General features: G+C 43.6%; 1 protein-coding gene across 1 annotated transcript in view; it reads left to right on the top strand.

Moving 5' to 3' along the window:
• NCK2 (NCK adaptor protein 2) overlaps positions 1–14663 on the top strand; it is a 183692-nt gene that overhangs the window by 2430 nt on the left and 166599 nt on the right. The window lies entirely within an intron of this gene.

Here is a 14663-nt window from a genome sequence, read left to right as displayed (position 1 = left end):
TCGCGAGGTAAGCGCCGCTGCTGGGGAGCACGTCTGGGACGGGCTCGGGGCACGGGGGCGCCGTGGCCGCTGCAAACTTGTGGCCATTCCGCAGAGTTAGGAGTGCGGCGGGGGCTCACGGGGTGGGGCCGTGCCCGGGAAGGGACTCGGGGGACCAGGTCCCCTCTGCCCTCTCCACAGTGTCCCTGGGCCTTGCCGCGGCCTGGGGCGCCCCCTGCCCCGCGCTGACTGCCCTTAGGGTTGAGCAGGGCTGGGCTCGGCACTTAGCAACTCCTCACCTTTCTTCCTGCTTGTCCCGTTCGGCCCCTCCGCCGACACTCCCGGCGTGCAGGCGCTGGTGGCAGAGAGAAGGGTGCGGGAACCAGGGGCTGCGTGGCTGGCCAGGGCGCAGATCAGCCCCCGAGGCTGAGAGTGACTGGCCCAGGGAGCTGGGGAGCCCCAGGCAGGCAGGGAGTGACGGGCCTCTCAGCCGGCTGCGGGGATGAAGCTTGGGGCTGGGCATGCGAGTGCGTCCTCCCTGGTGTCACGCCGGGGACCGTGGGGGTGGCCGGGGTTGCCGGGGCACGCGTGTCTTCCGGAAGAATCCTCCTGGATTGTAGGACTCCTGCGCAGCGGACTTGGGAGGCCGAGCTTTGCGGGGAGAACTTACTGTATTTATTGGAACTATTTATGAATCCCCGCACAAAGCTGCTGTCAGATCGCATAAAAGAGGTCCTCGCCTAGGCGAAGGGCGCTTTTGTGCCGGATTTCAGCTGTTCCCTGTCCCAGATTTACATGACTCTGTTACAGCCACCTGAACCAAAGTTTTCTCACAATAGCTTTGCTCTCCCGGTTTATTCAGGGCGGTTTAACTACAAAGGGGTTCTGGAAGAATTTAGCGTGTGACTTCTAAGGCAGACTGTAACTCCTTTCCAAGCTCAATTTGCGGGGTATTGTGTAGAGGGGTTTAATTTGCAAAACGCTTTAATTTGTAGACAATAAAGTTCACCTTGGAAGGTCTGCGAGGGACGCTGGGGTCATTGGCTGATGAACACTTTAACAGCTTCGGGGACAAAGCAGTAATGTCTGGAGTCTGCCTCAGTCGCTTCAGACAATCCAGTTTGTCGGTTTCCCCCTTTTTTGGCTTTATTTTGCCAACAGGTTTAGGGTTGATTCTGCCAAGTTTTCATGCTATCATTTGGCTTGGGCATAGTGGAAGGAAGCCCCAGTGCTGGGCAGGAAGGGACCTGACAACATCATCAAGTACCGCTCCTTCCAGTGACCCATAAAGAAACTGAACTCAGGCCAAGTGGCTTGCTTGCCAGCCACAGGTAGGGGAGTCTCCGGTCCCAGCACAGTCCCTGGCTTCTTGAAGTGGATTTCGTGTAGCAATGAAAATTTGGGATGTGTTTCATGCCACTGTTTTTGATACAGTTGTCAGTAGTACTTTTCAGTCTTAAAAAGTGAAGGAGGAAAAAGTGCAAATGAAATTAACCTGGGCTGCTTTAATTTATCAGAACAGATTTAAACTTTGCTTCTGAACACTCCTTGTAACTTTACCAAGTGTTCCTGGATAAAAGGTAAATAACAGGCTTCAGGCATGTGCATGATTTACATAAATAAATGATAGTGATAATCGGTGAACACCTGGAGCAGGAGTGTGGGATGTTTGGGTGTGTTGTTGTTGGGTGCCGTCGAGTCAGTTTCTGCTCATAGTGACCCATGTGACAGAGGAGAACTGCCCCATGGAGTTTCCCCGGCTGTCATCTTTATGGAAGCCGATTGTCAGGTCTTTCTCCCATGGAGCCACTGAGTGAGTTCCAACCACCAACCCTCTGGTTAGCAGCCAGGCGCTTAACCATTGTGCTGCCAGGGCTCCTTGTTTGAGTATAGATAAGTAGGTTTTTAGATGTTGTTGGAGACAGATGCTCTGATGAGTGGGTTAACTGCTAGTGAAGTGACCACAAGGGACAGTCCCAGCTCAGTATTTCTCTTTCCTTGAGGTTGGTTTGATGTAGTTTTGATTGAAGAAGGCGTCAGGATCCTAATGATCTTCCTGGGACGGCTTCATGCGGAAATGCAGTACTTGAAGCCAGTTGTAAGCTTGTGGAGGTGCCTGACTCATCTTCCTTGTAGAGGCTGCGCCTGGGCCTGAGCTGCTCACCTGCTGGATAAACACTCAACTGCGTTGTCATGAAGTTCAGGATGTAACTATTGGCAAATTGCCATCAGGAGAATTGACTGCTCCTTAAGCCCTTCTGTCCACTTGGGGAGAAAGAGATACTTTTTAGGTGGGCAGGGCCTGTTTAAGGTGCATTTAAGTAGCTGTGCTCAGTTTCCTAGTTGTTGAAGAGCTGGCTGCCAACCAAAAAGGTAGGCAGTTCAAATCCACTGGCTGCTCCTTGGAAACCCTATGGGGCGTTCTACTCTGTCCCGTAGGGTCGCTGTGGGTTGGAATCGAATCAATTGCAACGGGTTTGATTTTCGTTTTTTTTTGCTCAGTTTCCAGGCTTTGAATTTTGCTTTATGGTAAGTTTTAGTCTGGTCATTACACTGCTATGTACTTAATCTTTGTCATGTTCTCACCTTCTGTCATTTGCATAGGGAGTTATTGAGGTTTTCCAACAAACAGCAGCTCTTATGTACACAGTGTTTTAGAAATGAATTATCTATGTTAAACGCACTAGAATTTCTTCTTTGCATGCGCACAGACTGGATAACCTTTTAAAATACTCTAAAGACTTCCTGATTGCCTGGAATGACCTGGAGTCTTTTACTTTAGTGCTCACATTAGCTTGATTTGCCCCGGCTAGACCAGGGCTGTGTTGCTGTATGGAACACAAATGCTTCTAATTGCTCAGACAGACTTGCAGTATACGTTGGGGGAAACGGCCTTGTGGAAATGGGCCTTCAACTTTAAAAAGTGAGGCTTAATGACGGAAGAGCTCAAGATTGCTTGCTGGAACTACAGGGGAGGGCAGTGGGCGATATTTGGGAAAACCAGTAAACTGATTTTACAAATGAACTGAAACTCCCACAGCTCATCCCAGAGACTTAGAAAGTTAAATAGTTTTTAACCATCCAAAGTTACTGCAAATAGCACTTCTAAATTGTTTCTCTTTCCTAAAATGAGCTATGGAAACGTTTCACAGTGTGTTTTCAAAGGGCCTAAGCTAAAAATTATATAATGTGCATTGTTAAATGCTTGAGTTAAGGCAAGGAGGAGGTGAAAATAGCCTTTAACGGGTTATTGAAGGCTGTGTGCAGCTGAGATAAAAATAATTTATTTCTTAGGCCATTTTAGCAGTACAATTTTAAAAATTAGTTTTTTTTTTTTTCCCCTGCATTTCACTCTGAACTTATCCCAAAGTGCTTATATTTCTGAAGGGATAATTAACATTAGCAAGATGTTACACCCTTTTCCCTAACAGACACACATTTCTACTCACACATACATCCCTACGTCAAGAAAGTCCTTGAAGTCATGACAGTGTGCAAAACAAACAAACAAAAAACAAAACTCCAAAACAAACCCTCTGCCCTGTGGCCACTTCCAACTTATGGTGACCGCATGTGTTAGAGTAGAACTTCACAGGTTTTTTTTTTTTTTTGCTGCAGTCTTTATGGAAGCAGATTGCCAGGCCTTTCTTCCGTGGTGCCACCAGGTGGGTTCCAACCTCCAACCTCTAGGTTAGTAGTCGAGTGTAAACCGTTGGTGCCACTCAGGGAACTTGGCAAGACAAAAGTTCTTTTAATTGCGTTTTTTTCTATTTAAGTGTTCTCTCTGTTTTAGTAACTTTGGTCCTATTATTTCCTGTACCGAAAATATTTTTGTGGCCATTGGTTATAAAATAAAAATCCGATTCTGCGGCTTTGCTTTCCCTTTCCTTTTTCCCAACAGCCTGTCGTGGTGATGTCACAGTGGTGTTACTGCCTCTGGCTAGCCCCTTTGTTTATTTCTCCACTCCTTTGCTCTGCCTGATGGCCTCTCAGCCCTCTTGTGGTTTTAATTTCTCATCCACCCCGAAGGTCTGTCTGAATTTCGTATGTTCCCCACATCTCTTTGCACCAACTTCCTCCCTAACTCCTTTGAACTTTGGCAGCACTTTCTTTGGCCTCCAGTTTGGCATTTGTCACAATCTGCCTTATGGTTTCTTTGTGTTCATATTTTCCTTTGTAGATTATAAGCCCACTGAGGGCAGAAAGGTTTCTTCACTTAGAGTAACATCTTATACATAGTGGATGCTTAACGCATAGTTACTGAATACATGCATATTGAATTCTGAGCCCTCAGTGTTATTGGGGCTCTAGAAGACTATGTGGCCATTCCACTCTGTCACATAGGGTTGCTATGAGTAGGAACTGACTTGATGGAACCCAACAGCAACAACAACCAGGTTCCCACTGAGATCTTTAGTAATAGGGATTTTCAGAATCCTTGTGCTTTTGTTTATAACCCCTATGGTACTTGTGGAAGACTTTGTCAGTAGGATGTTGAGACAGTGGAATAAGTCGGTCTGGTTGCCTTTCTGTTTGGTAAATTCTCTTGTCAGTGAATCATTTGTAGTCCTGAAACTAAAAAGAAAACCAAAAAATACCCAACTGCGTAACAACTTGGTAGGCTTGTTGGCTGTCTTGCTTTCCAGTAGAGTTAGTCTGTTTCCAGTGCCCACTGAAAGTGGAAAACTCTGGGCAAAGCGCTTGTGATTCAGGCCTGATAAGTTATTTAGTGCCATCCTACTTCTCGAGACCATTTGCATTTTTAGTATTTTTAAGAAAAGCAGCTTCAAGTGCACTCAGAATTTAAATACCATGAATTCCTCTTTTGAAATAGTTGGAAAGTGGGGTGCTTTTGCTGCGCATTCATTAGCAAAGATTTAAAATACCAAAATCAGATAATAAGATACTAATGTTTGTGTGATAATTCATTACTTACAAAGCACTTTTCACATACTGTGTCATATTTAATAGTCAAAATAACTTGGCACAGGTGGCCTAGCCCTTATTTATATGTGAGAAAATTAGGCCAGAGGGAACTTGCCTGAGGCTATATTGCCTGAACTTAGACCTAAGTGATTCCGCTTCCACCCTGTGCCCCTCAGCCACTGCTAAGCAGGCTGTGAAGACCTGCCACCAAAATGGCGCCCAACACAGTTGCTTGTAACGTGCAGTAGATAGCGCAGGCTTGTGTAGACCTTGGGTTTATGCCTCTGCCGTGTTGCAGATGTGTACAGGTATCAGCAGGAGTAAATTCTGTATGCAAGTTGCCTCTTTGAAAAAGAGCCATTTTGTGGGAGATGGGAGCAGTGGACTTGGGACTCTGCTTCATTGTCAAGAGCCAGTTGTCCTGGCTATTACCTTCAAGTTGAGGAGAGCTTATTCCTGTTTAGTAGGGAACTACGTGCTCTAAAAGCAGGCTGGTTATTCTAGGAAGCCCTGTTGCTTTCATCACCCAGATTGGAATCTGTGTTTATTTGAGGACACCAGCCAGTCATGGTTGCACAGCAGTCAGAGTGAGGCAGGAATGTCAACTCATTATGTCAGTCATAACCAAAAAAGCCCCACTCGTTGCCATCCAGTCAATTCCGACTCAGAGTGACCCTATAGGACAGAGTAGAACTGCCCCGTAGGGTTTCCGAGGAGTGGCTGGTGGATTCAAACTGCTGACCTTTTGGTTAACAGCCAAGCTTTTAACCACTGGGCCACCCAGGGCTCTGCAATAGGACCCTGCAGTAGGTAAGAAGCCTTGGCTTTGGGCTTACAGAGACTGGTCACATTTTCAAGTAGAACAGTTAAGGAGAGAAGAATGTCTTGACTTAATTCCATTCATGAGTGCTTCCTCTCAACATATGCAGGTTCATCTGCAATCAAGTTTTATTTATTAATATTTTTAAAATCAGGATCATGATGAAATAACAGAGACGTGGAAGATGTTGGCACCTGGATGAACAGAGCAAAGTGTCAGAAGGCAATGCAGGTGGCAGCCACCAACTGCCCCTCCGACACTCCCCACCTCCCGCCCCGGCCTGTAACTGCCGTTCTTGCAGCTTTGCTGGTGATGGGTGTTCTTCAGTGTGCTGCGTATGGCTAAGACACACCCTGAGCCCTGTGTGTGTGTTCTGACCTAGACTGATTCGAGTTGTTCAGGATGATTACACAAGGCAAGGGGAGTGTATCTGTGACTGACCTCTCTCCAGCTCCAAATCTGTTTGATAATTCAGGATTCCTTTGTTGTTCATTCATTCGTTCATTTATTCATTCACATGAAATAGCCAACGTATTACTGATCATTTCCACCCAGAACTCTGACTGTCCCAGATCGTGTGCACCACCTCCCGACCTGCCTTCTTTTTTCAGTGAACTTACCCAGCCATCCTTGGGTTCCCCCTCGCCATCGCAGTCCAGTTATCAAACCCCTAGTGATTCTGCTTTGAGAATATCTTGTCTGTCTGAGCCCTGCTCTGATTTTTTTTCCTCTTTTCACTTGGACTGCTGAAATAGCCTTCTAGCCATTCTTGCCAGTCTGTCCTGCCCACTGCACGCCAATATTCAAGTCTGGCCACAGCTCTCCCTTGCCCTTGGATTAATGTCTAAAGTCTCCAGCCTGGCATGTGTGGGCCAGCAGGTTGGGCTCCCCAGGCTCCACCGGTCTCTAAATATGACCCCTCACTGCCCGACACACATACCGTGAGCCAGTACAGTCACCCTGTGGCCACACACTGAGTGGCAGTTTGCTAATTGTGATCATAAAATACCAACGTTTATAAACAGTTTGTTTTCAAAAACATTTGGGCTGATTCAGGGTTATCCCCCATAATAAGGGCATCAGTGCAGCTCCAGCTTTGTACCCCGGAATTGTGCATGACCCCAGTTCTGCCTTGTGGGAGGGGAAGAGACTGAGTGCAGAAGGTGGGGGTGCGTGTTGGTTTTAATGCTGAATGTTTGCCTGTAAATGCCACTGGAAATTATCGTCAGGAGCAGCGCTGTCCCATAGAGAGGTGATGCTGTCACAGATGTCATTTTAAATATTCTAGTAGCCACATTAGAAAAGTAAAGAGAAACACATGAAGTTAATTTTCATAATATATTTTATTATATCTAAAATATCATTTTGACATGTAATCAATATAAAAATCATAAAGGAGGCATTTTACATTCTTTCGTTTGTACCAAGTCTTTGGAATCTGGCGCGTGTTTTACAAGTACAGCACGTGTCCGTTTGCCGTAGCTCCATTTTGAGTGTTCAACAGCCACGTGAGGCTGCCATATTGGAGAGTGCAGGTTTACAGTGCAAAAATCAGATTTGGTTCAAAGCCAATACATATAACCCAAATACCTTGTACATTTTAAAAATATTTTTAAATGTGTTTTGAATCATAGGGATTAAATTACCAGTGTAAAATGTTTTTTGAGTATCAGTATTCCACATACGGATTAAGTGCTTAGCACATATCAGAAATAAGTCCCAGCTGCCCATGAGTCGATTGTGTGTCGGAGTAGAATTGTGCTCCAGAGAGTTTTCAGTGGCTGAATTGCTGGGCCTTTCTTCCGAGGCTCCTCTGGGTGAATTCCAACCTCCAGCCTTTCAGTTGGCAGCGGAGCACCTTAACCATTTGGGACTCCTGCCTAAGATTACATAGCTAGTAAATGGCAAATCTGAAATTCACACTTGGTGCATCTGGCTTCTGAGTCTGCTCTTACCTGCTAAGCTAGGCTGCCCTTTCTTCATTAAGCTGTATCTGGAAATTCATAAAACAGAACCATTGATTTTTATTATTGGATTAGAGAAGCATTTCTGGAATATCATTGATAGGGAATGGAACTTGGATGTTCTGGTTCATTCTGGGAACCCCTCATCAGTCACGTCTTGTAGGAGGCACCTGAACTTTGGAAGGACGTAATAATAACTGCTAGGGTGGTTATTGGAGCCCTGGTTGCGCAGTGGTTAAGAGTTCAGCTGCTAACCAAAAGGTTGGCAGTTTGAATCCACCAGCTGCTCCTTGGAAACTCTACGGGACAGTTCTGCTCTGTCCTATAGGGTCCCTAGGGGTAGGAATTGACTCGACGGCACACAACAACAGAGTGGTCATTGACGGGCAGTAGTTAAAGGGTACAGAAGGACATTGTTGGGTACCTTTGGCCTTGCAGCTCTTCGCCTCACATTGTACTGTGCGTGATAGGGGGCATCAGAATCTCTTGGAGGACTTGTTAAAACACAGATTTCTATTGCAGAGGTCTGGGGTGGGACCTGAGTTTGCTTTTCAAAGTTCTTGGGAAATTTGCTGCTGTTGGTAGGGGCAGAGCACTTTGAGAACCACTGCTGTAGGGAATTGGAATACAGCTGGGTGAGTGAGGAGGTTTTTCTGTTATAATAATAGCATTTTAATGGAAAAATGGTCTGAAAGTCTCCTATGTCAGTAGCATCATGTAAGCCTGTGTGATTATGCTACTTCTTAAATAGTGGTGTGGTGGTTTCCCACGCCGTCATCCCTATGGTGGAGAATGAGGCTAGCTAGAGTAATCATTTTCTCATGCTCCGCTTTGTACCTGAGCCCCTGCCTCTTGTATCGATGCAGTGTCTTACGTGAAGCCATTTTCAGCTGCTGCTTTTTCTTTTCCTTTATGAGTTACTGTTAGTAAAGTGAAGGTGGGTGGGTATTTGCTGAAAACCTTGGAGCTAAGCACACCAAAACCTGTTCTTTGTGCTCGTTTAACATCTGTGAAGGTCCTGAATTTCAAGATGGCTTTGGAAATACACTTCCCAAGCCACGAGAGAGGCCGTGTCAGGCCTCATTTTGGTCATATTTGAAAACTCCTTCTAAAAGTTTCCCATGGGAACTTTGACTTTAACTGCCATTCCAAGTGAGTTTCAACGTGCCAGACTGTTCCAAACCTGCCTTTCTGTGTCTGGAGGACCTTTGAGATCGTCGGAGCATTGGGCAGCCTTTCCCCGGAGCAGATGGAACTGAGATATCTGAAGAGTCTGGGTGTCGCTGAGAGAAGCTTCCCTGTGTACCAAGACTGGGGAGAACAGTGGTTTCCATTAGGCTACAGCTTGGGCAGGCTTAAATTTGTAGTCAGGTTGCTTCTCACGCGGACATCTATCGGTAGCTTTTTCCAGGATGAGGAGTAGCAAAGATTGATTTACCTACACGTGCTTAATAATTCTCCCAGCAACTGTGGGGTGGCTGCTAGCGAGGAATAATAAGTCAGTAGAAAGCAAGATCTGTTAAATGTTTGAAAAGACACCAGCAGTCATCTTCTAGGACAAGGTCCATCACTGTTTAAATCGATTTTCCTTAAAGGATGTGCCTCAGCTTAATCACTTACGAATTTTGGTTGTCTACTCTGGATGTCTACTAAGTCAACAGATATTTTAATTACATCACCTATAAGCCTGGCTGCAGAAGAGAAGAGCGGTCTCTGTCTCTCATGCCAGTTGTGTTCATTTTAAGGGCAGTCACTTAAAAAGCTTGTATTCCTGTTTCAAGTCTGTGTGTGTGTGTGTGTGTAGTGTAAGAGAGAGAGGGGAGTTGGGGGGAGAGAGATCTGGATTGATGATAAACAGCGCTCTTATTCTGAGTGATGGAAGCCAGTTTGGGGACATTGACATAAAAAAGTGCCAAGCTGCAGGAGTATTTTTAAGAGACCAAGAAATAACAAGGGACTCAGGGAGTTATTTTAGAGACAGTTTCAGGAAATTTGATACAGGTGAATAGTGAATTTTTGTCAGACTACTTTTTTTTTTTTTTTTTTAAGGCACAAATTTAGGAGCAGAATGTGGCAAGACAGGTATAAAAACTGATTTTTCTTTCTGTTCTGTTTTCACATTTGTATCTGACTTGCTTACGTGCTTACTGTACTCTGCCCGCCCTGACCGTTTCTCTTAGTCGTTCTGTTTTCCATCGGTCTTCATTACCTGCACTCGGAGGATTTTTGTCCTTTGCGTGTCTCAGTTATTGCCTTTTTACGACCTACCTAGCTTGTATTTAGACGATTCTCCTCACTTTTTTGAGCCATCTGTCTTGGTTCAGTTCCTTTTTCATAGTTGGCTTACTGGGTCTATTTTATATGGTTCAGTAGACAAGACCCAGTGGAGACTATAAAGAAACTATGACATTATCATTAAAAAAAAAAAAGGACTGTCATACTCTACTGTCTTAATTATCATTTTGAAGCTTGGCTGGCTGGAAGTGTAGGTTTGTTGATTGATCGTCTATAGATTTAAGACTTGAATGATTAGTATGTTGCTTCTTACACTTGATTGAGCCATATATATACCTGATATACCTCAGCCTTGGTCAGTAAAGCTGACTCCACCTTTCATAAGAAGTAGGTTTTCTTTTCATGAATGTCCCAGAATGGCAAGGATTACGTGTAGAAGGAAGAAAATGTTTTCAGCATACTGCACATTAATACATAGGAATTGCCATGTTTGGGTCTTGTTAGCTATTAAGATTTGAATTAGTTCGCTTTTGAAAATATATAAAAACTTTGTTAAAGGTTAGTATTTTAAAAACTTAACTGAGACTTGCACCTCCACACCGTATATATTTTAGTGGTTCTCAACTAGAAGCAGTTTTGTTGGTGTGGACCTTGGCGTGTCTGGATTGCCTTGACGGACGGTGTGTTACTGGCATCTGTTGGGTAGAGACAAGGATGCTCTTAAACATTTTATAACGCACAGGGCAGCCCCATACGACAAAGAACTATCCAGCCCAAAATGCAGATATTTGTGCCACCTTGTAGGTGAAGGCTGCTATGCTTTGTTTAAACTATTTTTAAAATTGTACTTTAGTTTTCACAGCAAATTAGTTTCTCATTAAACAATCAATACACATATTGTTTTGTGATGTTGGTTGTCAGCCCCACAACATGTCAACACTCTCCCTTTCTCGACCTTGGGTTCCCCATTACCAGCTTTCCTGTCCACTCCTGCCTACTCATCCTTGCCCTTGGGCTGATGTGCCCATTTAGTCTCATTTTGTTTTATGGGCCTGTCTGATCATTGGCTGAAGGGTGAATCCCAGGAGTGACTTCAGTACTGAATTAAAAGGGTATCTGGGAGCCATACTCTTGGGGTTTCTCCAGTCTCTGTCAGACCCATAAGTTTTTTTTTTTTTTTTGTAAGTTAGAATTTTATTCTACGTTTTTCTCCAGCGCTGTCTGGGAACCTCTATTATGATCCCTGTTAAAGCAGTCAGTGGTGGTAGCCGGGCACCATCTAGTTGTGCTGGACTCAGTCTGGTGGAGGCTGAGATACTTAAGGTCTATTAGTCCACTTTGTTTAAACTTTTAACCTTTTCATGGATGAACTATTTTATGTTTGTAATTTTTCGGTGCCGTAATGTTTTTTCACTGATGGAGTTGCGTGTTGAATCACTGAGTATTGGTAAACTTTTGTTACGTAATATGGTTTATTATTAATATTATGTGGTATATATATATACCAGTGAGCTCTGGAGGTAAGATGGGTGGAATGAGACAGAGAAAAAATTTTTTCTTATCAATTTTTTTTTTTCTGGTTGAGTGGAACATCATGACATACTTGCCAAACCACTGTGAATTCATGGCCCCGCAAAGTGGGCACACAACGTGAACTGTCACAACAGGATAATGCAGATACCATACTTCAAACCAATATGAGGATATACAAGGGGAGACATTGCATAATTTCAGCCTCCTGTAAAACTAAAGCCCCAAAAGGAGGGGCTGTCGTAGGAACATTACCACTGCAATAAATTACCCCTTACTGCAAACCAAGTACTTACATCTCAGAAACCAGAAGATAGGTCCTTGACGATTGCAAGAAACATATGTGGAGAATGTCAAGGACACTACAAAGTGTGCTTACCCTGTATTTCTCCTAAAAATAGGTTTTTCACGTGAACATTACCTAATCCCGAAGACTGCAACAACACAAAGAAAACTAAATATTCTTACAAGGCTTATTGCTGTTCGGAATCCCAAACAGCCAAAAAAGGTAATTGGCACTTACTTGTACCTGTGTACGTGAAGTACGTCAAAGCCGCGTGTTTACAGTGTATTTCTCCTGAAAACAACTTAAGTGTTTGAATGTTACCTAATGCCGAAAAACTGCACCCTCCCAGTAACACAAAGGAAAATAAGTGTACTTACAAGCCTTATCTCGCTGGAGAGAGAAAGAGACAGAAGTCATTTACAGTCACTCCTCTGTTGCATCACCTTCTGCAGTAACCCCTCAAGAAGGCAACATGGCACCGACCAACTGCCTTCCAGTTTACGCAGCTACAAAAGTCCTGCCCCGATGCCAGCACGTATTAAGAATGTTACAAAAGCATACCTGTAAGCCCCAGAGGCGGAAAATGTGAGTGGTACTTATGTATATCAGTATATGTGAAAGACTTAAATTAATGACATGCATTCTTTTATACACTTGTACTTTTGGAAATTAATTTTTTCTTCCAATTTCATAAACATAATGAAAAACATATTTAGCATCTAAATACCGCTTATATGTTTATGCAATTACATATATAAAGGAGAAACTTAACTCTAATGTAACTGACTTAACCATGGTTTATTTTACCTGTAATGTTAGGGTAAAGTATGGTGTACATGGCTTCTGTATTTTCTAATTTGACATATTTGGACCATATAAGTATGAAATAGTGATGTTGCAGGAGGCATTATGATAAAAACATATTCCCCTTAGAAGGCCTACTCTCAAGGAAGTAAGAGTGGGGGGGAGTCTCTTCCCAATTACTTATAATAAGTAATTGATTTTCAGAGTTTGGTTTAATCAAAGATGCCTCATAATTGGTGAATGTCTATAATAAAAAAAAATTTTATTATAAAAGTTCATAAGATGTCTAGGTTTAGCCTGATATTCTTTGAGCTGGTTGGTCACATCTGTTAGCTTTTGAATGTTTTATTTCCTTCTCTGTATAGCTCTAAAATAAACTCTTCAGGAAAGAGAGAACAAAAATACCACAAATTAGACCTTACCGAGGGAAAAGGAAAGGGAAAATTATAATCTGGCTGTTAGTTGCTAACTCCCAGCCTCTAGATTAGTGCCAGAGCTGCCTATTAGCTGGCTGAGAATATGTTGATGTCCGAATTTTTTGTCTTTGTAAATAAGCTCTTACTTGATAAAGTAGGATAAGCCTAGAAATTAAGAAGTCTGTCAATTAGAAGTTTCCTTGGAAGGAAAACCAAAGACACAAGGGAAAGGTTAGTCCAAAGGACTAATGGACCACAACTACCACAGCCTCCACCAGACTGAGTCCAGAACAAGTAGATGGTGCTCGGCTACCACCACTGACTGCTCTGACAGGGGTCACAATAGAGGTCCCGGACAGAGCTGGATAAAAATGTAGAAAAAAATTTAACCTCATAAAAAAAAGACGGGACTTAGCGGTCTGACAGAGACTGGAGAAATCCCGAGAGTATGGCCCCCGGACACCCTTTTAACTCAGTACTGAAGTCACTCCTGCAGTTCACCCTTCAGCCAAAGATTAGACAGGCCCATAAAACAAAATGAGACTAAATGGGCACACCAGCCCTGGGGCAAGGATGAGAAGGCAGGAGGGGACAGGAAAACTGTATAAAGGGGACTCGAGGTCAAGAAGGGGAGAGTGTTGACATGTCATGGGGTTGTCAGCCAATGTCGTAAAGTAATTTGTGTATTATTTAATGAGAAACTAATTTTCTCTGTAAACTTTCACCTAAAACACAATTAAAAAAAAAAAAAATGTTTGCTTGGCCTTATCTTCATCTATTTTGTATGAATGATTTCCTGATCTCTTGCTCTGCGTTTTTACTCTGTAGCTGCTTATCTCCTCTCTTCTGTTCTGATAGTTCCTAGAATAAACACAACATCAGCACTTCATGTATTTGTGATCTTCACTTGGTGGAAAAAGTACAGTCGATCTTTTCTTTTCCTTACCCCTCCCATCCTCATGTGGACTGAGAGAGACCTCTGAAAGATTCATAGTAATTTTCTGGACAGACTTGAAAGTTCTGAAGTTATGTGCCATGAAACAACACACATCTGTTTGTTATATTTGCAGGCATCCTATTATTGGAGTCTTTTAGCATTGGTTGAGGGAGGCAGGTGTTGTTATCGGCCATTTTGTAGGTGAAGAAAGAGTGGGTCAGAGGCCAGTGCCTGGCCCACAGGGTCCCCCCCAGTGAGTGGCAGAGGGGAGATGGGGAGCCCCAAATCTAGGGCTGCAAACCCTGGACTTCATTATAGCTTTGCATTAACATGATTGAAATGTCCTTCTCCCTGAAAATCAAACATTTGCCTTTATGTAGGAACTTTGTGACTTTTAATTTTACAATGGCAGCTGAATTAAAATAGTATCATTCTGAACTTTATTAATACATACCCCTTGCCATGGAACCGACTCTGACTCAAGGTGACCCCATGTGTGCAGAGTAGAACTGCTCCCCATGGTTTTCATGGATGTGACCATTCGGAAGCAGATTGCCAGGCCTTTCTTTTGAGGCACCTCTGGGTGATTAATAGCCTGTTGCTTAACCATTGTGGCCCGCAGGGCCTCCTGCTTTATTAATAGCTAGTCTAAATTTGATCTTCAAAAAACATTGGTTCACAGAGGAGTGGAGATGTAGGTTCTCGTTTTCCTTTGCTGCTAACTTAGCTAAAGTTGCACAGCTGAGTTTTTTTTTTTTTTTTTTTA

This window comes from Trichechus manatus, unplaced genomic scaffold (assembly GCF_000243295.1).
Source record: "Trichechus manatus latirostris isolate Lorelei unplaced genomic scaffold, TriManLat1.0 scaffold00004, whole genome shotgun sequence".
NCBI classification, from domain to species: domain Eukaryota; kingdom Metazoa; phylum Chordata; class Mammalia; order Sirenia; family Trichechidae; genus Trichechus; species Trichechus manatus.
The sequence above is the reverse complement of the archived record's forward strand: the minus strand, read 5'-3'. Positions and strand labels throughout refer to the sequence as shown.